This window comes from Acomys russatus, chromosome 29 (genome assembly GCF_903995435.1).
Source record: "Acomys russatus chromosome 29, mAcoRus1.1, whole genome shotgun sequence".
Lineage (NCBI taxonomy): Eukaryota > Metazoa > Chordata > Mammalia > Rodentia > Muridae > Acomys > Acomys russatus.
In genome coordinates, this window is record NC_067165.1 from 41,133,229 (window position 1) to 41,156,605 (window position 23,377).

At 53.0% G+C, this 23,377-nt stretch overlaps 1 protein-coding gene across 3 annotated transcripts in view; it reads right to left on the bottom strand.

Annotated features, from left to right (window-relative positions):
• Spsb1 (splA/ryanodine receptor domain and SOCS box containing 1) overlaps positions 1-21,960 on the bottom strand; it is a 61,306-nt gene extending 39,346 nt beyond the window's left edge. The window contains exon 1 of one of the 3 annotated variants that reach the window (XM_051172176.1): positions 21,794-21,960. The gene's annotated coding sequence lies outside the window, so the exon portion shown is untranslated. Of the gene's footprint in view, positions 1-7,713; positions 8,346-21,765 lie in introns of those variants that run through there. The other 2 variants (XM_051172177.1, XM_051172180.1) reach the window with 2 other exon arrangements.
• Positions 21,961-23,377: the final 1,417 nt, after the last annotated feature.

Genomic DNA, 23,377 nt, shown 5'->3' on the forward strand with positions numbered 1-23,377 from the left:
TTGCTGGCTAGCAAGCTCCAGGCCTCCTCCTATTCTGCGTACCCAGCACTACAGGCACACACACAGTCACGCACTGGTGTTTGTGTGCACTCGGGGGTGGGTGGGGGGAGGGACGGTTAAACTCAGGCCTTTATGTTTGTATGACAAGCTCTTTAACAACTGAGCCATTTCCCCAGGTTGAGGGGTTTCGCATGTTGCATAAGTAAACTTTATTATTTCTGGTGCTGCAGACTGGCACAGGGCCACTGGTGTGCTGAGTGAAGGCTCTTCCACAGTTCCAAGTGGAATTTTGCATAGACTACTTTGTGGCTCACACTGTTTCTTCCACCAAGCGCATCCTGTTTCCTGATCAGACTTTGCTCCCACAGAGCCTTTGACATCAGAAAGTCTTATGGCCTCTCCTCTGCGTGACACCCCTCCTGTGCCCTCACAGGGCTTCTGCATGCTTTCTATCATCTACCAATTTCCTAGCATGCCGTGTGTGCCCCGCCATGGAACCCTTGTCTCTCTGATACGTGCCTCAGCCCAGCAGGGGTTGTCATAAGTGCTGGTGCTAACCTTCTCAAAGTGAGTACATGTCAGGCACACAGCACATGTCAGACACAACATTTGGTCCCTCCCTCCACCCTCCCTGATCCCAGCTCCCGACTGGATGATAGAGCATTGGTCTTTCTGGGCACCCAGCCCCAGCCCCAGCCCGGGGAACCCACATCTACAATGGGCGCAGAAGAGGCTCAATACATTCCCTTCATCCACATGAGCATTGTCTTCAGGAGCAGCAGCCAGCTGGTATACCTTGCACCCAGCCACCTCTCTATCCCACAAACCGAGAGGCCAGTGTCCTTGTTTTCGACACACTGTCTTCTAAGGGGGAAAAAATGTGTCTACACTGGGTCTGGCCACACGGGGCCCCTGGCATAAACAACAGACTTCTTGTCTCAAATGTGACTGTCTAGTTTGGTGTCAGCTCTAAGTTAAGGGTCATAGAGTTATTGTCACGGTGCATGCATTTGGCTTCAAGGCTGTCGCACTGAGTCTGATCCCTGGGACTCATCCCATAGCAGGCTAGAACCAGTTCCTTCAAGTTGTCCTCTTATTTCACATTCAAACTGACTCTCTCTCTCTCTCTCTCTCTCTCTCTCTCTCTCTCTCTCTCTCTCTCTCTCTCTCTCTCTCTCCCTCTCCCTCTCTCTCTCCACTGTCTGAGGAGGGAAAAAATAAAAGTCCTAACAGCCACTCAAAAGACAGAAACTAGAAGAAGGGAAAAGAGAACTGGCCTAGAAAACCCAGGATCTGTGACAAGGTGGAGCCCCCAGATACTCTGGGTAGGAATTCTGCAGCTCAGTTTTCTTTGCTGGACCTTCTCTCTGGCCCTCAGGAACCAGGACCTGAGAGGAAGGGGAGGTAAAATCTACAGTCCCAAGCATCTCCTAAGGTCCCTGCAGAAAGTGTTGAGGGGGGAGGCGGGGCAGCGGTGTGCAACTGAGAAAGCAAGCCAGGAAGAAGTGGAAAACCCCAGGACTCTATGGGAGGCAAAGGGGTAGGAGGCCAGAGAGGAGCATGTCCAGCCCCAGCAGCCCTTGGCTTCGGCCCTGCAGGAACTTGCCTGTTTCATCCAGAGACTGGAGCTGCCAGCCCAGCCAGGTCACTCATGAGAGCGGAAGAAGTCAAGGCTGGATTTCCCCTTCCCAATATGGCAGAGGGGAGGAGGGGCTGACTGAAGGAGCACGCAGAGTGCTGTAGCTGAGGATGACAGTCTTCAAAGGCCAGAGCTGGAAGGAGATAGCCACCTGGCCCCTTCACTGCCAGCATCAAAGACTGACACTCAGACAGACAGGTCACATCTGGGTCAGTGCTGCTACACAGGAAGGGAGTGACCTATTTCCAAGGTGCCCCATCAGGAACCTCCCTGGGAGCTCAGACAGAGCTCTGACAGAGCCAGACAACAAAAGGTGTCTGGGAAGAGTCTTAGGAAGGGTGTGGCATGGGTTAGAGGCTGGGTGCGTCTGGCGACTTAACCTAGAAGGCCTCCTGCTAGCCATCAGAGTAGCCAAGGCCAAGCCCCAACACTGTAAGCTACTGTCTGTCCCTCTGTAATACCTGCACCTATATATGAGGCTTTCCTCGGCCCTCCAAAATAGTCCGCCAATTTTCAACCACAATGGGACCAACAGGTGGCCCTGACTGCCTCAGAATTTGGCTCAGAACCCCTTACACAGCCACAGCATTCCCTGGTCAGCGTTGCCTCTCCTCGCACATGGCCCCCCTCACTCTGCCCAGAGACAAAGTCATTTCTCATCCGGCTTTGAAGAAAACAGATTATCTGAGGCTCCCAGGTCCTGTCCGTACGTCAGTTATCAGGTAGGGATTTTTGATCACACTCCCCAAGAGCCGCCGATGAACACACCATACAGAGGAGAGCAAGTGAACGGACACCTCTCTAAACAGGAATCGGTGAGAGGTGTGAGTGTTGAACTTTCAGTGTGAGGTGTGACCTTGTGAGCCTCAGTTTCCCCCTTTCTGCAAACCCTGTCTTATAGAAATGACATCAAGAGTAGAGGAGACAGTGCCGGCACCCACTGAGCCCTAAGCCTGGCTTGTACCAAGAGTTGAATAAACAGGAGCCACAGGCACAGGGCAGAGGAAAGAGTCACTCACCAGGGCTAACCTCGGGGGCTGGGGGGCGGGTTGCTAAAGACCCTTCGAGCATCTCGCAGGAAGGGAGTTCAGGCATTTCAGCTGTGTATTTCCTGAGGCCAGACAGGCAGCCTTTGCCCACATATAAAATAGATGTCAGAGCTGCTCCTTGACAGGAGGCTACAGGGGGACATTCATAGGTGGCCCTTTCTGGGACTGTTTCTATGGCTGCCACCCTCTTCAGCCACGCTGTGCCCATGAGCCACGGAGACACCCAGCTCTGCCTATGACAGTTCTCACCTAGTGGGGCCGTGCCTCTTAACCCAGAATAGAATTGGTTGCTAGTGTTCCAGCCCTGTGTCCTACCTGAAGGATCAAGTCTGTGTTCCAGCTTGCCTGTCCATAAAAATCTTCTCCCATGACCTTGGCCCACCCCATCACCACCCACCTGTCTAACATAACCATTTTCTCCCCAAACATTGACTTGGTCATGTGACCCACATCTTACTATCTCTGCCATCAGACTGGTCCTAAAGACAATGGTCCCTTACAGTGACTTCAACCCTGATGGCCTTTGGTGGGATGAAACAGAACAATCCCATGTCTGTCTCCTACTGCTCGTTACATCGCCAAATTTCTTACCCCTTCTCAGCTGTGCCCCCAACACACAATGAAGACGCTATAAAGGTCTGAAGACCCAACTAGGAGACACTTCCCTCCCCAGCACGAGAGGTGGCCGGCCAGTAACAGATTGGAGCCTGTTTCCGTGTCCTGGTGCCTTGCAGGGTATCTGACATCCCACCACACACACACTTTCCTTGTAAGGAGTCTGCCACTCTCCTCCCACCTTGCTGGACCACTAACCCAGAAACCCTATACCCAAAGAGCCAGCTGAGCCCCAGGAATGCAAGTGTTTAAGGCCCTCGGCTGGACCAACCGCATAGACTAAACTGGGGAGGTTTAAGAATTCTTGTCGGCTTGGTGTTTTGGGGAAGTTTTGTTTTGTTTTGATTTCTTTCTCCCCGCCCCCCCTTTTAGTGGGATGGAGAAGGGTAAAAGAAAATAAGATTATTTCCAGTAACTGTAATTACTCTGCTGCCTCCTTCCCCAAATCATGGCCAAAGTTACTCCCCTTGCTGTGGCCTAGAGGGTAGGTGTGGGACTCTGAGAGGCTCTGACATCTGAACAGAATGTGGCGGGTGGGGAGCAAGGGGGAAGAGGCTTGGGGGGGCAGAGAAGAGGCTGGGGACAGAGGAGGAGAGGCTGGGGACAGAGGAGGAGAGGCTGGGGGCAGAGGAGGAGAAGAGGCTTGGTTTTAGAGTTGGGCTGGGGGGGGTCCCCTGGAGCCTGGTAAAGCTTCCTCCCTCTTGCCACAAGGAATTTGTACAGTGAAAAGTCCACTGTAACTCCATTCCACTCACTTCACCTCAGGATGTTATGGTCTCATAAAAAAAAAAAAAAAAAAAAAAAGAAAGAAAGAAAGAAAGAAAGAAAGAAAAAGAAAAAGGCCAGTGGCATAAACAAAAAGCTTCTCATAAAGAAATAAGAAATACAGAGCCTGCCTTCAGTGGACCTGGGAGGAAGATGGTCACCCTGTGTGGGGAGAGCCAAGCATAGAGCCCACCCTCAGTTCACCTTCAGAAGGAAGGAGAAAGGCTGGCTTTGGAGAGACAGCTTTGGGGAGGAAGGAGATAGACTTGATCCTTCAGGGAGAGCCAAGGCAAACGGGTTCATCTTAGTAGGTCAAGGGACTCGATCCCACGTCCTGACACCTGGGGATACTTCAGAACTAAATATATGGGGTTCCGGAGAGCCACAAAGTACAACCTGGCTAGACCAAAGATACTAGCATTTCCATCGTCAGTGAAGGGGTGTGCTAGCCCACTTGCTCACTCGGCCACTCATTTCCATTACTACTAAGCACCCACCATGTGGAGCCACCACGTCCATCCCAGCTGCTGTGTTAGATAGACACCTGCAACCCTGACAGTGATCAAGTCATGTCTGTGCCTGGAGTGTACTCTAGCACTTTCTTCAGGGCCTCCGGGTTCCTCAGAAGCCCAGGCCAAATACTGAGGGAAGGGATCAGCCCTAGCTGGGTCTCCACAGCTCCCCACACTGCTCTACAGCGCCACTGCCTAAAACATCCACAAGATGGAAGGAGGTGGCTACTTACTTCCTCTATGTTACAAGGACTAAGTGACATATCACAGACTGATTGTGCCTGAGGACAAAAGGGGCTCTTGGGGCCACCCCACATCTGTACACACCTGAGGCAAGGCAGAGGTGAAAGGGAGCTGAGAGGAGACAAAGTCTTCTGTAGCTTTAAGTCTCTGGCTTGGCCAGCCGAACCAGTGGCCGTGTTTAACGCACAGAGGGCAGACCTGCTCCAAGAGACGGTGATGGCTAATTATAGCCCTCCCAGTTTTTCTCCCACTGAATGCACCCCGCCCAAGAACGATGCATAGTGCTCGCGACTGGATGTCCACACCCATTTGTAGGAGAAAGTTCTTGCCATGGAAGAATCAGGAAGGGGGCTAGCAAACTGTAGCAGAAGCAACATAGACACCTAGTTTCCGGCAGGGGACTATGCCTTGTCCCAAGAGGGCCAGAGCTACGTGACCCAGTGGGCTTGAAAGTAGAGTTCCTTGCCTACTGTAAAAACAAAAATTTTTTTTTTTGGACACTGGGTCTTGCTGGTAGCCTAGGCTAGCCTCAAACATGCAGCAATCCTCCTGCCTTAGCGTCCCGAATGTTTATTAGAGGTATGTAGCTAAGAGGATTCCCTATCTCTTCACCTCAGCTCAGTGTCAGAAGGGAACAGGATCCCGGAGGGGTGGGGCTAGCATGAAGGGAGCTGGGTACGTTGCAGAGCTATGAAGTTGATGAGCAGTGGCCTGGGAGGCTCCCACAGGCTCCCACACTGCACTGCCCCTCAGACGTCTGCCTCTGCAGCTCCTGACTCCTCCTCGTTTGGAGCTGCTCTAAGGCACAATCACGGCCTGGGCTCCTGCCAGGATGGCGCCTACACAGTTATACTGTGTCCGATCACCAGCTCATATAACCATCCCCACCATGGAAGGGCCCCGAACCCTTGCCTTGTCCAGCTGTGTATCCAGAGTCTGGCAGAGCTGTTACACAATTGTCTGGGTGATGGCACCAGTGCCCCACAGGCACCAGCCACACATCTGTCTGTGTCTATGCTCACCCCAGCCATGGGTCTGCACAAGGACCTCACACTCATTTCCACAGCTATGGAAGCTGAGGCTCAAAGAGGAAACTTGTCCAGGATCCAGATCAGAAGCTCAGGGTGTTCTCATGACACAGAAGGCTTGGAGGGGATGACGGGAGGTGGTTCTGGGGCTGAGAACCATTATACTGGTGCTTTCCCCATCCTGGCCTTCCTGCTACCCGGACAGCCTGCAGTATCTCAGGACTTAAGCTGCCAAGGAAGAAAGCAAAGAGGTCACCGCCAGAGAGAGTGCACAGTAAAAGGTATGGGTGTGGGGAGTCTATTACCACCAGCCACCTACCTCCCTAGCTGAGGATCTGGCCTGGCATTGTAAGCCTCCAGTGCCCACGCCAACCTCCAGCCCTTGCCTCAGCCAGACCCCAAGGCCACACCCTTACTGGCCACAGGAAACACAGGTGCTGTCCACGCCGAGCTTCTATGCTTCCCTGACCTGCCCAGAAAGGGGGGAAAGGCGCAGTTGCTTCCCATCTCCACCTGGCTCGTCACAGCCCACAACTGTCCACTCGGCTTCCTATGGGGAGGGGGCTAGTACCTGGGCCAAGCCTGGCCTACAGACACCGTTAATATGCATGTGTGATAAAACAGAAGGTCAGAGAAGAAACCAATCGACCTGCAGGGGTAAGGGGAAGACACAGACAGACCTAGGAACAAGACACCACACACACACACACACACACACACACACACACACACACACACACCCCATACTGCATTTGCTGATGACATTTCTCAGGTGCTTATTATCTGGCTCAGCTCCTGATGAGTCTGCATACATATCACACTGCCCTTGCCAGTGAGTGCATCTCTTCCTGTCTTCTCTTTTCTCTCACCCCTCACAGCCCTAAGTCTCAGTGTCAGAGACACCACCCCTACGTAGCTTTCACAAATTCACTCAAATAAGTCCTGACTGCCATTATAATTCAATCCAGCCCCCCCCCCCCCCGCTGATCCCTTCGCCTTTACCATCTCCACTACTGTTATACTTGGTGGGTGGGGGTGGGGGTGGGGGCAGGGGCAGGGCAGGGGCAGTTATCTGGTTACCCATCCTCATCATGATAAACTACCAATTGGCAAGGCTTCCCCCAGGCAACTCACCTGCATCACACCATCCCATTTGTGGGGGGCACTCCGCCGACACCCCCACTTCCAAGAGGGGAACTGGAGGCTCAGAGAAGTGACTGGCACACGCAGGTCACAGAGGCAGGAAGTAGCAATGCTAGACTGCGGTCCTTTCCCTGACTCCCAGCCAAGCTCAAAACAGCTTCAACCTCCTCCACACACAGACTAAAGCCGGCCTCCCCTGCTGCCTCATCCAGACAAGAGGCTGCCACCCTGAAGAGTCTAACTGCCCACTGCATTCACAGCAGTCCCTGCACAGCCGGCTCTGTCCGTGTTCGGAGGCAGGAGACAAACATGGGCTGCTGCAGGGTACCAAAACGTCCATGCTTGGCGCCCAAGCAACCAGTCTCTGCCATGACCTGTGCTCCCTCACCATAAAGCAACTAAAAGGGGCTCTGCCTTAAGTCCAGGACACAGCAGAGGCTCCTGGGATCTTGCCAATACCAGCACCAAACGCAGGCTCATTTTGATAGGGCCTGGACCCAGTCAGGTGCAGCAATATACAATTCGGGGATGCACACACCCTTGTCTCCTGCAACTAATTGCCTGTACACTCTCCAGCAGAATCTAAGCAGCCCAGACACTCCCCCTTCTCCAACCCAACAGCAGTAGGCAGCCAGCCTGGGCCAGCTGGGAGCATCTTCTTGCCAGGCCATGCCCTTTGGGAGTGCCATGAGCCCCAAGGGTTTGGTCTGCTGCCTCACCTGCCACCTTCCTCTTCGCCCAGCTCTCCTCCTGCCAAGTTTAGGGCGGAGCTGAGCTAGAAGGAGCAGCACCCAGCTGCTGTGGTTCCCTGAGCAGGGCAGGGCCTCTTGTGCCCCAGCAGCCCCTCCATCTCTCTGCTCTCCTACACCTGGGTCCGCTTCTATATGACTAAGCGATTTCTCTCTGGAGCAGGCTGCCAAGAGGCCCTGCTGGCTGCAGAACACACTAGGATGCCCAAGCCGCACGTGCTGAACCCCTAATTACCGAGTCCCCTTCTTGGGAAAGAAAACCCCTCCATGTTTTGTTGTGTTTCGTTTTCCCCTTTAGTGAAACAAATCCACCCACAAGGTTACTGGAAGCAAAAACATGTGAAACCGAGCCCTTTGCAAAGAGAATTAGTCAGCAAGCAGCCTTGTGAGCACTCAGAGCTGGGGCAGCCTGTGTACCCTAGGTAGAGCCACGGGAGAGGAGCTGGGTGGGCCTGGACCTCCACACCCAGTAGTCTTCAAACTGGTAGATGACAGTACCTGGCAGTGACTATAATTAGAACGCAGCCCGTGGCCCAAGGGCAAGGTCATTGGCACCAGACAGTACAGAGAACTTACTTAACAGGTACACAGAGGAATCAGACCCCTATTCAAACCCTCCCCACCAAAGTAGACAGAGTTCCAGCAGGTCCACGGTTTGCTTATCTGCAACATATATGATGGTTACCTACCAGGAGAATGTATTAACTCCCCAGAACTGTGAGAGAAAACCAACCTGAGATGCTCTGTGCAGGGTACCGAAAAGGCAATCATCCAAACACAATTTCTTGGTGAGCAAGGGGGTTGCCCCGGCTTGCTCCCTCGGAGCCAGTATGTGTCTCTTGTTGCAGTAGAATCTGCTGGGTTGGTTTTCAGTTTGAACCACAATGCAACCGGGGCAAGTGGGCAGAGGGCTGGACCAAGCGCAAAACAGTCCTGATGCCAGCTGCCCTGGACCCAAACGGAACGTCTATGCTGTCACAAAGATGCTATTTTCAACCAGTGCAGTGTTGGGACTTCCAAACAAAACTTACTGAAAAGTGTGTGTGTGAGTGTGAGTGTGTGTGTGTGTGTGTGTGTGTGTGTGTGTGTGTGTGTGTGTGTGTGTGTGTTTTCTAGATTCTTGGTTTCTCTTAAGGGAAAACCAAACCAGGCCAAACCAAAGCACTGCCATGCAAGTGGGCTCCACTGTCCCAGGAGCTACTCGTTAGCCAGGACATGCACCTCTTTATGCCACAGGCTGCTCAATACCCTTCTGCCTTCCTTCCCAGCCTCTGGGGGCCAGGGAGCTTATGACCCAGTTAAAACCCTAATTTTATTCAGGAGCTCAGCCTTAGCCACTCGTCACTAGAAATATCCACAGGAAGTGTCCCTTGGGAAGGTAATTAAAGTCTGACGCCCAAGGCTGGCTTTTCTCAGAGAAAAACATGGCACCACAAGGGAAGGCCGGCAGTGAGGCTGTCATTTTCTCAGTTTGACTTATTGTGAATTCTTAGACAAAGAGCAGAAGAAGTGTCGGGGGCCCAGTTCTCTTTGCTCCACCTCCCTCTACCTCCTGGTTATGAGCTGAAGTGAACAGCGCCCCTGGCTGCTGCCCCTCTAGTCAGTAGGAGACAGGCAGGCGCATCAGTGCAGCTCCCAGCTCCGGGCTCATCTAAGAGCTATGGGGAGGCCTCCAGACTTTCCAGCCAGGCAGCTGTTCTAGATACTTGTAAGGATATAGAAGAGTCGCTGGATATGGCTGGATCTGCTGACAGCCTAGCAGAACCACTAGACATGTCTGGGGTTGTCTGGGAAAAGTGCAAGACTCCGGCCTTCTTCTTACCTCTCTGAAGATGCTGGTGTCATTTGCATGCTCATCACCAGAATCTGCTGAGGGCTGGACACTGGGGACTGGGAGAGAGTCAGACACGTTGCCACTCCCAGAATGCCACACCAAAGGGGAATCTCTTACCTTCTCCTCCCAGACCAGTTGCGTGCCCTTCCTTTGCCTTCCTCCACAGCCCAGCACAGCCCACCCCAGGGCTTGGTCTGTGTGGTGCTGTGGTAACTCCTCCTCCCCACCCCCAGCCCAAGAAGGTCAGGATACAGACCAAGGGGCCAGAGAAGACGGCTCAGCAGCTAAAGTGGGAAGACCAGAGCTTGGATCCCCAGAAGCCACACAGGCCACCTGTTATAGTTCCAGCCTCAGGGGATGGTGACAAGGACTCTCTGGAAAAAGCTGGCTAGTGGGGCTAGCCATACTGATGCAGTCTGGCCTGACCAGGACACATACACACATACACACACACACACACACACACACACACACACACACACACACACACACACAAATACACCACATACGCAGGACGCTTACAGCAGGCAAGCTGTGTGCCCTGTAAGTTATACCACAGTTAAGACAATGACAAGCAAGCCTTGCACTGTTTCCTACTGTATACAGTTTGGGCCGTAAGAGACGGTGCCATGTGCTGATGATGTGTGCAGTGCATCAGGGATGCCTGGCCTCATCTTATAAATATTCGGAAAGAGACAGGCAAGGAACCAGCGGCACGTCTGGTCCTCCTAAGGAGTCCTGAGTCTCAACTCAGTGAGTGATAGGCTTAAGAAAGACAGACATCCAGCTCTGGTGTCTCCAGGGTCTCAGCACAGTTCCCTCTCCTGGCTGGCGTGGAAGGACAGACAGCTCAGTACCACAGAGGAAGTTCACTACCCTCAGGAAGAAAAGTGACATAACACCCTGCACTCCCTCAAACAAGCTGGGTGAAGCCATATGTCACACCTGACACCCAGCTAAGTGCAAAAACAGCCTGCACTCTGCCTGCCTGGCCCCTGCTATCATCTGCTTCTACTACTGGCTCCTGCCAGGCTCCAGGGGAAGCATTTTACAAGACAGAGACACAGAGGGGAGGGAGGCGGCTTCTCAGAGTCAGCTTCTAGGGGAGTGATCTCCAGATCTATGCTGAGCATTGCAAAACTACTGCTCAAAATATAAAGAAAGAAAGAAAGAAAAAGAAAAGAAAAGCAAGAAAGATACACGTTGTACAGAACCCTATAATCCTCTGGTGCAAACAGCCAGAGACTACAGAAATCGGTGACAGTGTCCAGAGACACAGGTTCAGAGACGTCAGTGTCAACCCGCAGCGCCCAGGAGCCAAGCTGGCCTTTCCTAGACCTTGGATGCGATTCCTAAGACTGTTGGGCTTTCCAGGGAGGAGGACTGAGCCCTGGGAGGAGACAAGGGAGTGAGCAGTAAGCCTTGATTGACCCTGGGAGGTCAGAGCGGGAACTGGGGGTGTCCATGCCTGCAGGTCTCCACCGTAAACCTCGGACAGCAATGCAGCAAGACCCATGCCACGCCAGGGAAGAAAGACCCAGTCATGTGGGTGCCGCTCAGACTCAGACTCAGACCTCCTCTGGGTTAGCCCTGTCTGGGCATTTCCCTCAGTGCAGGCACCAGGGCAGCCAGGACAGAGCAGGCATTCAGAGGACAGCAGCTGAATGATGAGGGAATTTTTTTAAAAAGAGGGGAGCAGAAAGCCTTTTATCTTGAGCTTTCCAGACAGTCCTGAAAGCAGCGGGGTGGTAGGAAGACTCCGAGAGACCTCACAGGCACATGGGGTGGGGGCGTCATAGGGACCAACTCAGAATCAATAGGACAGTACACACGGGAACAGAGACATCTCTGAGCCTCACATCCCTCGCTCTGAAGAAAGTCTTTTCAGAGGAACCCTGGCACATACATAGAATTTATTGGTAATTACCATAAATTGAACACTGTTGTGCATCTTTAGGAACCGCCCCCCCGCCCCCCCGTCCTCTTCTGCTCTTCCATGCTTCACAGACACACACAGCCACTTTTCTCATGAGCCCTGAAGTCACCAAATTGAGAAGAGCCTGGGAACCGGAGGGCATGCAAAGATCTCCCTCACTCCTCCGCATCGGAGGAGCAGAGCTACAGGGCTCCATTTCCATGGGCCTCCACCTACAGGTCTCACCCAAAAGCCCTCTGAAGGGTCTCATGGACCAAATGCTAGGCATGCCTCATTCTTCACCAAGTCTCCTATTGTATGACTCCTGTGACTAATTTGGGGTCTACAGGCTTCCAGTGACCCCCCTAAAAAGTGAATCCCATCCGCTTCCCCTGCGGCTGCGTCACAGACCCCATAAGAGGAAAGGCGTGACGCGGCAGAGCAGCACCGCACAGCTAGACACCTGTGCGTTGGTCAGTGAACGGCAACATTGCCAAGGGGGCATCAACAACCTGACTGGGGGACACTGCCAACTGGAAGGACCAGGGAGTTGAATTTGGGTCTTCAGAGAGACACTCGCTGTTCAGGATCCCCAGCAGTTACTGTGTTTTTAAATTCAAGGCAATACAGGAAATTGAGGGGGGACACTCCACCTCATCAATATCTCAGAAAAGCTCTAGAGGGGAAACGGAGTAAGAGGGTACAAGGGCGCCCTGAACCCACAAACTCCTGAACCTGACACAGGATGCCACCCTCTGCTATACAGCGACGTAGCCACCCCTCAGGCTTTCTCATGAGGGCCAGCTTCCTAGCACTGACCATGAAAAATCCCCAGCCTTACAGGAGCCCTCCTAATGGCTACATGTCTTGGGTCCACATATTCCTGGGGTTCATGGGAACTTGGAAGCTATCTCCAGCTCAGGAAACATCTTTGAAGTTCATTCTTCTCCCCCAATAAAACAGGGCAGCAGCATCTATTTCACGTTGCCAGTGCAGAGCCTGGCAGACGAAGGCATTTGATAAGGGTTCCAACTATGAGCAGAACCACCCTTAGAGAAGACGGCATCTCAAACACCTTCCACTGACTGCTGGCCCAAGTGTGGAGAGGATGCGAGAAGCTGTCAGGAAGGAATGGAGAGAAAACCACGCTAGCTTTCCAAGTATCCCTCTCCCCACGTCCCAACTGCCACGAGGCAAGACTGTTGCTTTGCTCCCTCCAGTTTCCCTCATCTGCACAAGAGATGGGGCCGTGAGGTGGGGGAAGAGGCAACAGAGCTGAGTGACAATGGGCTACAAAACCTGAAACCACCAGCCAAAGGTCCACCTGTCCTCTTCTGGGTTGTTTTATTCTCACATAGTTGTCATAGCAATAAAAAGCCAGTTAATGAATGGGAAGGACTTGGCCTGGGAGCGGGTTGAGGGTGGGGGTGAGGGGTGTGGTGGGGGGTGGGGTTGGGGGCAGGCTGCGATGGGGGTGAAGCAAACAGGGTCTGGTAGCAGCAGGAGAGACCCAAGGAGGGTCCAGAAGATCTTAGCAGGGGAAGGGGGCAAAGGCACCTTTGGGTGTGTGGGTGATGGGGACAGGTCATTGGCAAGCTCTGCTGAGCAGTGCTAGTAACAAGGGATGCTGGGATCAGGCGTGGTTGGGGGGGAGGGTATAAGGGGGGGATGTTAGGAAGCAGAAACCAGATGTGTTGACCACAGTCCAGAGACTTGGGAATGGAGGCTAGGCCATGATGGTGTTATTCCTCTTGTTCCAGGACGGGGGCGGGGCACTTGATGGCTAAGAAGCCAGAGGCCTAGGGTACTTCTCCAGGCCCCAGACCTTTCCCCTACTGCCAACACAAGGAACTTCACTCACTGCCGTCCAGCTGAAGCAGGCATCAGGGGAAACCCATGTCTACCCACGAAGCTCAGTTGAGGCGGGAGGATCACCAATTCAAGACCAATCTAAGTTAGAACAGCAAGACTCTGCCTCAAAAATCCAGGGGCTGAAAATGTGGCTCAGTGGTAGAGCGTTTCTTCAACAAGCACAAGGCTCTGGGTTCCATCCCCAGCACAGAAGAAAAAAAAACAACGTTAAGATGGTAGATTTCATATTTTCCTCTTGAAAAATTTTAAAGGGAAACAGAAGTATAAAACCACAAATGGAAAGGCTTTCTAGGTGTTTCTCGAACACTCTGATACTCACCTTAGAGGTCCCCCAGCACACATCAGGTAGCAGGTGTCCGCTGGCATCCAGAGGTGGCCTATCCCCAGACTGGGTGCACCAGGTGGAAGCACCAGACCTGAGAAGCCACCTAAGGTCTTCCTTGATCTAGAAGAAGATGCCCAACATGGTTCCAAATCTTGTGGTGTCTCGCCTCCTGCCATGCAATCTTCTGCTGGCAGAGAAACTTCCTTACAAAGAAGGCTCCAGAGAACCAGGCACGATGACATGTGCCTGTAATCCCAGCACTCAGAAAAGCTGAGGCAGGCGGATCGCTGTGAGTTCGAGGCCAGCCTGGTCTACAAAGCAAGTTCAAGACAGCCAAGGCTACACAGAGAAACCCTGTCTCGAAAAACCAAAAAGAAAAAAAAAAGGAAAAAAAAAAAAAAAAAAGGCTCCAGTTCCTAGCTGTTAGTCCAGGCCTCTCTCTCTCTCTAACCTTGAGCCTTCCTGTCTGTCATCTGGACACGTCTACCAGAGCCACATTTAGCAGGACAGGTTTAAAGGACATCTGTGTACCTAGTTCGCAGACCTCTCTCTAGGGTCTTGATCCACTATGACCTCCTAATTATCTGGGTTTCTCAGGAACATCTACACACACACACACACACACACACACACACACACACACACACACGCATCTTCATGTCCTTGTGCATATATGTGTAGCGGATTCATGTCCTTGTGCAAATGTGCATGTAGAGGCCAGAGGTCAACTTTACAAGTCATTGCTCAGGAGCGGTCAGCCCCTTTCACTGGTTCTATTTGCCATACAGACAGCAGCGGACAGTGCGTGAAGGCATATTATATACATTATAAAAGCACGGTCTCTCTGCTTTTCACACACAGTACCCTTCTCTGACACCACGGCTACTTTAGGACATAACTGGCTACAGGGAGGAGGGCTGGGGACAGAGGCTGGCCAGTGTCTTCTGAACAAGCCATCCTAACCACTTGAATTTAGCTACACGTCCTTTGTCTACTCAGACAGATTTGCGCCTTCATACACTGCTCGGTAGAAACCCTTTTTTTTGGGGGGGGGGGTCATGGATTGTTCCTATGTACACATCCATCTTTATGGCTCGGGGGGGTGGTCCAATAACACCCAGTTCCTATGGGTGACTCAGATCAAATGACAGAGTGGTGACCTGTGGTCCAAGGTTCACTTTCCACGCCAGGCGCTGTCTCTCAAAAGGGGTGTAGTTATTTGGGGACGGCAGCTGGGCCTTGTTCCAGAATCCCAAACACTTGTGCTGTGATTCACTTACGGGGCTGCCAAAGGCTCCAAATAGCACCCTTATCTACCACAACACCCCGAGGATCAAGGGAGCCTCTGGATCTCACAGCCCAGACATGAAAGCAGTCCACACGGGAGCCTGGGTCTGTGGCAGAAGCTTTTCCTGGTCCAGGTCCCACTGAAAACCAGCAGCATTTAGAGTCCCTCTCCTTCCTTGGCTGTAGACAGGGCCTGGCATGACAGCTTATCCTTTGCCTGAGAAGGAGTGTTCCAGCATGCCTCCCATCACTCAACTCATACCAACTTGACTGGAGCAAAGGGCACCCAGTAAATTTCAGTAGGTCTTTTTTTTTTTTTTTTCCCAGTGTTTTGAGACAGGGTTTCTCTGTGTATGTAGCCTTGGCTATCCTGGACTCACTTTGTAGACCAGGCTGGCTTCGAACTCACAGCGATCCGCCTGCCTCTGCCTCCCAAGTGCTGGGATTAAAGGCGTGCGCCACCACCGCCTGGCATTTCAGTAGGTCTTATTTCCAACTTCTGCCATGAAGATGTCCTACAAGTAAGTCCAGAGTGACTTTCACCTCTTGCTCACTCAATCCAACCAGCATCATAGTTTTTAACATTGGCGCATATGACATATCGTACAAGGGAAATATAGGTAGGTAACTAAGAGCCTGGGGACGAAATTGTTCCATGGCATAGGAGTGTTAACTACTTCTTAGGTAGGACCCTGCATGTGTATGAGTGACCCTGCCAGGTGAAAGCGAACTACTTCTGGAAGGTCCTGTGGACAGGTCTGGAGGAAAAGGCATTTCCCAGGCCAATAGCTATATATCAGATGTGTGCATCTGCTCAAACAGGACAGCCACATCTGATAGAGCAGCTACAGCTGGAGGCACCATGTGGTCCAGTTAAGGCTGCGCCCTGTCACTCACTGTCTTGCATAGGCCCCGTGTCCTTTGTCCAGTTGAATGAGGATGCGTGGGGGAAGACCACCACCCTCGGCATCTCTCAGCCCACCCCCCCCCTCCATGGGGTGCTTGTCTCTGAGATCCCTTTGAGAACTTCCAATTTGCGATCTTCCTTGATGGACTTGTTTCTAACGGTTCCCATTCGACCTTGGTCTCTGCAGCAGGCCTTGCTCACCGGTCAGAGAATCAATGTGATGATTACCCCAGCTGCTACCCTTTCTGTTCCAACTACATTCTGGGACTAGGAAAATAACAAAACAAAACAAACAAAAACCCACAGGATATGTTCAGGGACTCACTGCACCCTTTTGAGTTGGATCTAAGCTTAAAAAAAAAAACCACTGATCACGTGATTTCCATCAGTCCCTCTAGGAAGAGAGGACCACAAGGGCAATTCTAGCCTCCCAGAATCAAGTCAGCTCAGAGTTACCCACTAGTCCCAGGGTGCTCTAATGACTTCCTTTTCCCCAGGGCACAGTCATCCTAGTCAAAGGCTTTAATGCCCTCTGGGGAGGCCTGGCCACAAGACTAACAGTATTAAATAGTTGGGAGTGATGGAGGGTGGACCCAGGTAGGCCTGGCCGCCCTGTCACTGAGTTCACTGAAAACTGACTGGGGTTAGACTAGCTGAGCAGCCATGCTTCTGTTTTTATGATGTGAGTTAGACTTTTCAGTTCACTCACCCTGGAGGCCGTTTGCTTGCACAGTCAAGAGTGCAGCAGTTCACTTCTAGGGACACGGTGATTAACTCGCCAGCCCCAGAGCTCTGCAAGAGCCCGCTGGCTGTGATTGCTGCTTTACTCCGCCGCCCATTATGGGGTAATTACTAATTACACCCACCTTGCCCTTGGAGGTCCGGAGCCGCCTCTCAGCCTCCTCCTCCATCCATCCAATTACTCCCACTGACTTCAGAGTTCTCAGTGGCAGGTTCCGCATAAGGCCAGAGAAGAGCAGTCAGCAACCTCAGAGTGGATCTCCCAAATCTATTTCCCAGAGGCCTGGTGGGAAGGAAGCTTGTCCTTTGGTGAACCCTCCTTCCCTCCCGGTATGGGTGGTGAGGTTTGAAGGGGGGGGGGCGAGATCTGCCCCTCCGGAACACCAATCTTTCCAGCTGCCGACTCTTTCCTCCACTGACCCCAGGGAGACCTGGCATCCCTAGTTCTGACGCAGTGTGCCAGATTTTCCTGTTCCAGCCAGCCAACCGGCCTGTCAGTGTCCTTCCCAACACCTGGAACTGCAGCACTAGACAAAGAACCTCAATCTCAATACATTCCGCAGACCCAACTTCATGCCGCACCCCCCCCCTTACCACCACGACCCCACAGCCACAAAGTCCACCCCCTTAGGCATGTGGCTTCTCCCTAGTGAATCAGGAGGCATGAAAGTGCCTCTGGAGGGCAGCTCACTTTGCATGGACGGCCCAAAGGAAAAGACCCTTCACTCCTTAGGGGTGGGGTGACAAGGGGGAGACATAGATGTTCACAATACAGGGGTGCTATGGTATTTCATCTTCCTTGTCACCCTGACTAGATTTGGAATCACCTAGGAGACACTCCTCTGGGTGTGTCTGGGAGGCTGTTTTGGGAGCAGGGAAGACCCATCTTGAATGTGAGTGGCACGATCCAGTGTAGCACCCTGGGCTGAATAAACAGGATAAAGTGAGCTGAGTCCCAGCAGTCAGCTCGCCCTGTTTTCTGACTATGGACACTGTGCAGTCAGGTACCTCAGGACTCTGTGCACACACTTTCCCCAAGATGATGAACTAACCCTTTCGTTAAGTTGTTTTTGCCAGGGCGACAAGGAAAGTAACGTAAGCAGGTGTAAATTTAACAATCAAGGTGGTCCCAAAACACAGCCAGCAGCTTCAGGTAGTCCCATATAGCTAACCCATAGCTAAGCAGGGTTCACAGTGAGCGGCAAAGTAGACAGCCCTGTCACAAGCAGGTCCCTCCAACTCTGAGCCGCTCAAGTCCCACTCAGCTGTCCTTTCCTGAGTGTGATGGTTACATCTCAGTCTCCTCCACATTCAGCCCCGGGGAACTGGAACACAGAGTTTCACTTCTTTCCCCAAAAGTTCCCTGAGGCAGGCGAGGCTCCCAGACCCCTCCAGCCATGGCCAACACGGGCAAGCTGAAGAGCTAAGCTTGGGGCTGAGGCCTAGCACAGGATTTCTTGACTAATCATCTGTCATTCCCTAATGCCCAGGCCTGCTGTGTGACCCCCCTGCACCAGCCCTGCACAAGGTCTGGGCCTCCACAGCAGGCAGAGCTGCGTTGCCTTGGCGGCTTCTCTTGCCCAACTCTTCAGGGAGGCTGAGAGGGCCCTAAGCCAATGTGGTTTGCCTCATGAGCCTCCGACTCATTCTTTTTAATATTAGGCAACAAATAGACCTTTTTACAATGCTAAACAAGCAAGGCGCTACCCAAGCCGGAGGAAGCCGATTGGCTAGTGCAGTCCTCTTTCATGAGAATATAGCATCAACCTTACCTTCAAATTGCAGACTGAAGACACACAAGAAGCGCACGCTAAAGACACACAAGATGACACACAAGCTTTGCCCTCAGCTGGGCTGAACCTGATACTTCCCTTAAACACATCTTACAAGGTAACTAGAGGTGCTATGACAACATATTTCTGCTTCCGAATATTCCAACATGTATATATGCATGTGTGCACTCATGTATGTGTGCGTGTTGACCCTCAAAATCGGTGAAGGAATGTGAAAACTTATTCATTATGTTCTTTCCACTGATATATGGTTCATTTTTTTTTTTCCAACAACAACAGAAAGTTCATGTAGAAAGCTAACAGGGACCGTCAAGATGGTCCAGCAGACAAAGTGCTAGCTACCCAAACCTGGCAACTGGAGTTCGATCCCCTAGAACCTGCGGAGTCCACAAAGTTGTCGTCTCACCTACACACACACACACACACACACACACACACACAGACACACACACATACACACACAGACACAGACAGAGACACACACACACACAGACACAGACACATGCATGTACTCGCACACACACACACACACACAGACACAGACACACACACACAGATAGACATACACACACAGACACACACACACACAGACAGACACACACACACAGACACACACACACACACACACACACACAGACACATGCATGTACTCGCACACTCAGGCACATGCGCACCCCTTCACATACACAGACACTCACACAACGATAAAAAGTTTTTAAATTAACACAAACTTGGCTAAAGGGACAGGGAAGACAAGGAGTGGCACACTGTGATGGCAACTAAAGTCTGGATTGGAGTTTTGACTCCATCACCCAGTGGCAGGCAGACCTTGGCTAAGTAACCTGCTGGCCGAGGCAAAAAGGGATGGAATCTCGCAGTCCAGGCTCCCGGGAAGTGTAGACGAGTCAATGTGTCAAGGATGTGGAGCGGAGCCGGTCCCGGTACCAGCCGCCGCCCACCAGAAGTAAGATGAGGGCTCACATCAGAGCCCTTGCAGCCAGGGCAGCACGGTCTCTTCCATTGGAGAGGGTGCCTTCTGGAGAAGGGCAAGGACGGCACTGTAAGTCTTTTCTCTTCTCTCACTGCTCTGACTCGCAGTGAATGTAGGGCCTGCGCACTGACACCCAGACGGACAGAGGCACACCTGCCACGCGCTGTGCGCCCATAGCAAAAAGATGAATCCATTCAGGCATACCAGACACGCCCTGTTTCTGAAAGGGACTGGTGTGAAATTCCTAGACTAAGCTCGGACTTTGCTAAAATGAAGATACGTCTGCCTCCAAGCTGCATCCACCCAGGAGAAGGCAGCGGGTTCAAGAAGGGAGCTCCCCCTTTCTCCCCCACCCTCAATCCTCAAGATCCTCAGCAGCACCCCTGGGAGCAGCGGCTGGAAGGAACCCATTGAAGGGTGTGTCTGCCCTTGCTGGCACAGGCTCACACTCTAAGTGACCTCACCCAAGGCCCAAGCAAGACCATTCCTTCCTGAGACTCCAACAGCTATGGCTTCTCCCCGGGGTCTGTGGAGCTCTAAGTGCTCCCTCCTGCAAGAGGCAGGGAAGATGCTTCAGATGGTCGAATCCAGTCCATCACTTTGCAGCTGCCTGGCCTGGGACCTCAGTGCTGGGGGACAGTAACCAACAGCCAGGACTTACATCTTGATCTAGTCCCCTGGCTGTGCACTCTGGGTAAATCGCCTAACCTCTCTGGGCCTCCACTGGGAAAAGAGTTGGTCTAGCTAGACAGTCTCTGAGTAATGTGGTGCTTCTTGACTCCATAGTTCCTTCTGTCTGTCTCACTAACGTTCGCATAGTGCTTTCTGTCTCCCACAGATGGAAGTTAGGAAGACGTGGGGCAGAAAAGGAAAAAGCGGTCCCACTCTCTCCTCACATCCATTAGGAAGAAAGCCAACTCCCTCCAAGCCGTACTACCTCAACACACACACACACACACACACCCACACCCACACACACACACACACACACATACCAAGGACATCGTGGGGAGGGGATAGAGTTCTTACGGTAAACACCTGTTAAAACTCAGCTCATGAGCAGTTTCTGATGTTACTAACTAGAGTGTTTAATTAAATATTACTCACTCAGGAAACAGCCTCTGCCAGCTCACCACCACACTGTACAGTTTGCTTTCAGAGAAAGAGAGAGAGGAAGAGAGAGGAGCCTGAGCCCTGATCAGCTGGCAGGGGCTTCCCTGGAAGGGTGCCAACCAGCACTCCAGCAATACCCCACTTACAGGAACCAAGCAAGCAAGGAGAGTCCCACTCCAACGGCCAGCCCCACTGATGGGTTACCCCAGATGGCGCGCCTGAAACACACACACACACACACACACACACACACACACACACACACACACACACACATACGAGTAAAGACACACACTTATGCTCATGCCACAGAAGTATGTTCACAGACACGCAAGAACACTTAGGAAACACACATATTCACGAGGATACACGGACACACAAACACGAGGACACAGTCCCAGGACTCAAAAGCACACACAACTTCCTAGCCCGCCAGTATCTTCACAGGCACCATTTGCGAACATTCAGAGCCTTTGCCATCACATCCTTAAACTTGGAAATTAGCAAATCCTTACACACTCCCTTACACACTCGGCAGGCGCGGGGCAACCCATCCCGCTGCTCCACCGGCCGCCTCTGGCTGGCCTTGTTTCTCAGTTTCCATCGATTTCCTGACATAACCTCAGCTGCTGGGAGAAGCATCGACGGCTCCGGGGTGGCTGGCGCCGCGCGCAGTGTCACCAGGCGGTCTCCCAGAGAGAGGCGCTACAGGGCCCGATCGGGAGGGGGGACCAGGACAGTTGTGGCCGCTGCAAATCAGAGCCCAGACTGGCGGGAAAAGTGAAACTAACTTAACTCAAGCAGGGTCGCGATGCTGAGTGCAAGAAGGAGGTCCCTTCAACTTTGGCGACCGAGAGGCAGCCTCTAGAACCAGAACCCTAAGGCGCCCCGGGACTATGGCGCGCCCCAGGCCTCTCTTTTCCGTTCTGCAGCCACAGAGGCTCATCCCAGTGCGCGACAGTCCCCGCATCCTTGAGGCTCCCGGCCCAGGGCAGCCCCCGCAGGTAGGACCTCAGAGTCTCCAGGAGCCACCCCTCGGCAGCAGAGGCGGCAGAGCGCTGGGCGGCGCCCGGCTCCTCTCCAGGGACCCGGCGAGCAGGGCTCCTGGGCCAGCGCTCCACACCAGTACCAACCCTATATATGCCCACGCTCTGCCCAGCGCCCTCCTTCTCAGTTCCCACGGCGTGGTGGTCCCCATGTCTCCCCTTCCCCGGGTCCCAGAGCACGAATGCACGCCCACCCACCGGGTCTTCGGTGTCCCGCGTCGCTTACCGCGCACAGAGAGGCCGCACGTCTAAGAGCTCTGGAGGCTCGGGGTGCCCAGGGCCGCGCCCGCTGCAGAGAGCGAAGTCGCTTCCTCCCCGCGGCCCCGGCGCCAGCGCCAGGAGCTGGTTCCTGCAGCAAGCGCGCGGGCCGCTCGAGCGCGACTCGTGCGCTGAGAAGAAAAAGCAACCAACTGCTCTAAATTGGGGGGTGGGGGGGTAGAAAGAGGGAGGAGCCATGGGCGGGGTTTGTGCAACCCGCCCCGCCCTCATCTGCCCTGGCACACCCCAAGTCACGCTCCTTACATCACGCCCTGCTCCAGGTCACGCCCTTTATCTCTTGCCTTCACGTCTGCCTGTCCCTCCCTCTGCCCCTCCCCTCCCCTCCCCACTTTCCCGCCTTGCCCCGCCCCTTGCCCCGCCCCTCCCACCCGCCACGCCCCTCTACTTTCCGGCCAAGTCTTGCTTGGGTTTCCTAGCGCTGAGCGCTGCGGGGCGCCCGAGAGCGCAGAGCGCCTGGGGAGCAGAGGCGGGGCCGGATTGCGGGTTTGCGAGCTCTGCAGCTCCCCGCTACCGCCCTCTTGCGGAGGATCCCTGGGGGTGGTGAAGGCTGCAACCATGCATCTCTCTCTCTTGTCTTGGCGGCTACAGAAACTGCTTTGATTCCTCTGGGAAAAGCTGGACCTGAGGCCGGCATTGTAATAACGGATAGCTTGCCTCGGAGGGCTGCGGTGGTGGCAGGCCTTGCATCGAGGAGTTGAGGTTCATTCATTGGGCGGTTGGGGGGGGGGGGGATAGTGGATGGACACAATTCGAGGCATTTGGCAGGGTGAGGTTATAGCAGTAATCACAGGAGCCAGACCTTGCTTAACTCGTTTCAAACGCCAAGTTTTAAGGTTCTGTAATCTTGGCGTGCAAAGGAGTGGTATATGAGTTGATGCGTAACCCGACTGCACTATACTCACTGTTTCCTCATTCGTGGGGCCTGACAAGCATCTCAGGGCTCCTAGATCCCAAAGGTTTGGTCACGTGGGCATTTTCACAGTTCCTAGACACAGAACTTAGGATGATGGCATGAGCGACAGGGAATCTCCATCTCTAAGGAACACACACGAAAAGTGCTTTACGGTGGCCCACCCTTGTTATCCCTCCTCTCCGGAGGCAGAGGCAGGCAGATTCCTGTGAGTTTGAGGCCAGCTTGATCTGCAAGTCCAGGAGAGCCAAGGCCACACAGAGGAACCATCTCGAAAAACAAAAACACAAAGTGCGCTCTTAGAAGCTCTAGTCTGTGGAAGTAATTTTCCTTTCCCCTCACTGTGCACAAGTGAAGTAGACAGAGGAGACTGGGGGGGGGGGGAGGCGGGGGATTTTACATTCCCATCTTAACGAAATCCCCCTAAGAGTTCCCCCCTTCTCACCTATGGGTGGTGAGGAATGGTAGAGAAGTTGCTATAAAAACTGTGGCCACCGAAGTTATTTTTTCACTCGCTGTAAAGACTTGAAGGGCCCAGAGGCTACAGTGTAGGTTCCAACCACCCCACTGTGTTGTATCTAAGTTTAGTTTTGTTTGAAAACACATTGGCTTCCCGATTGC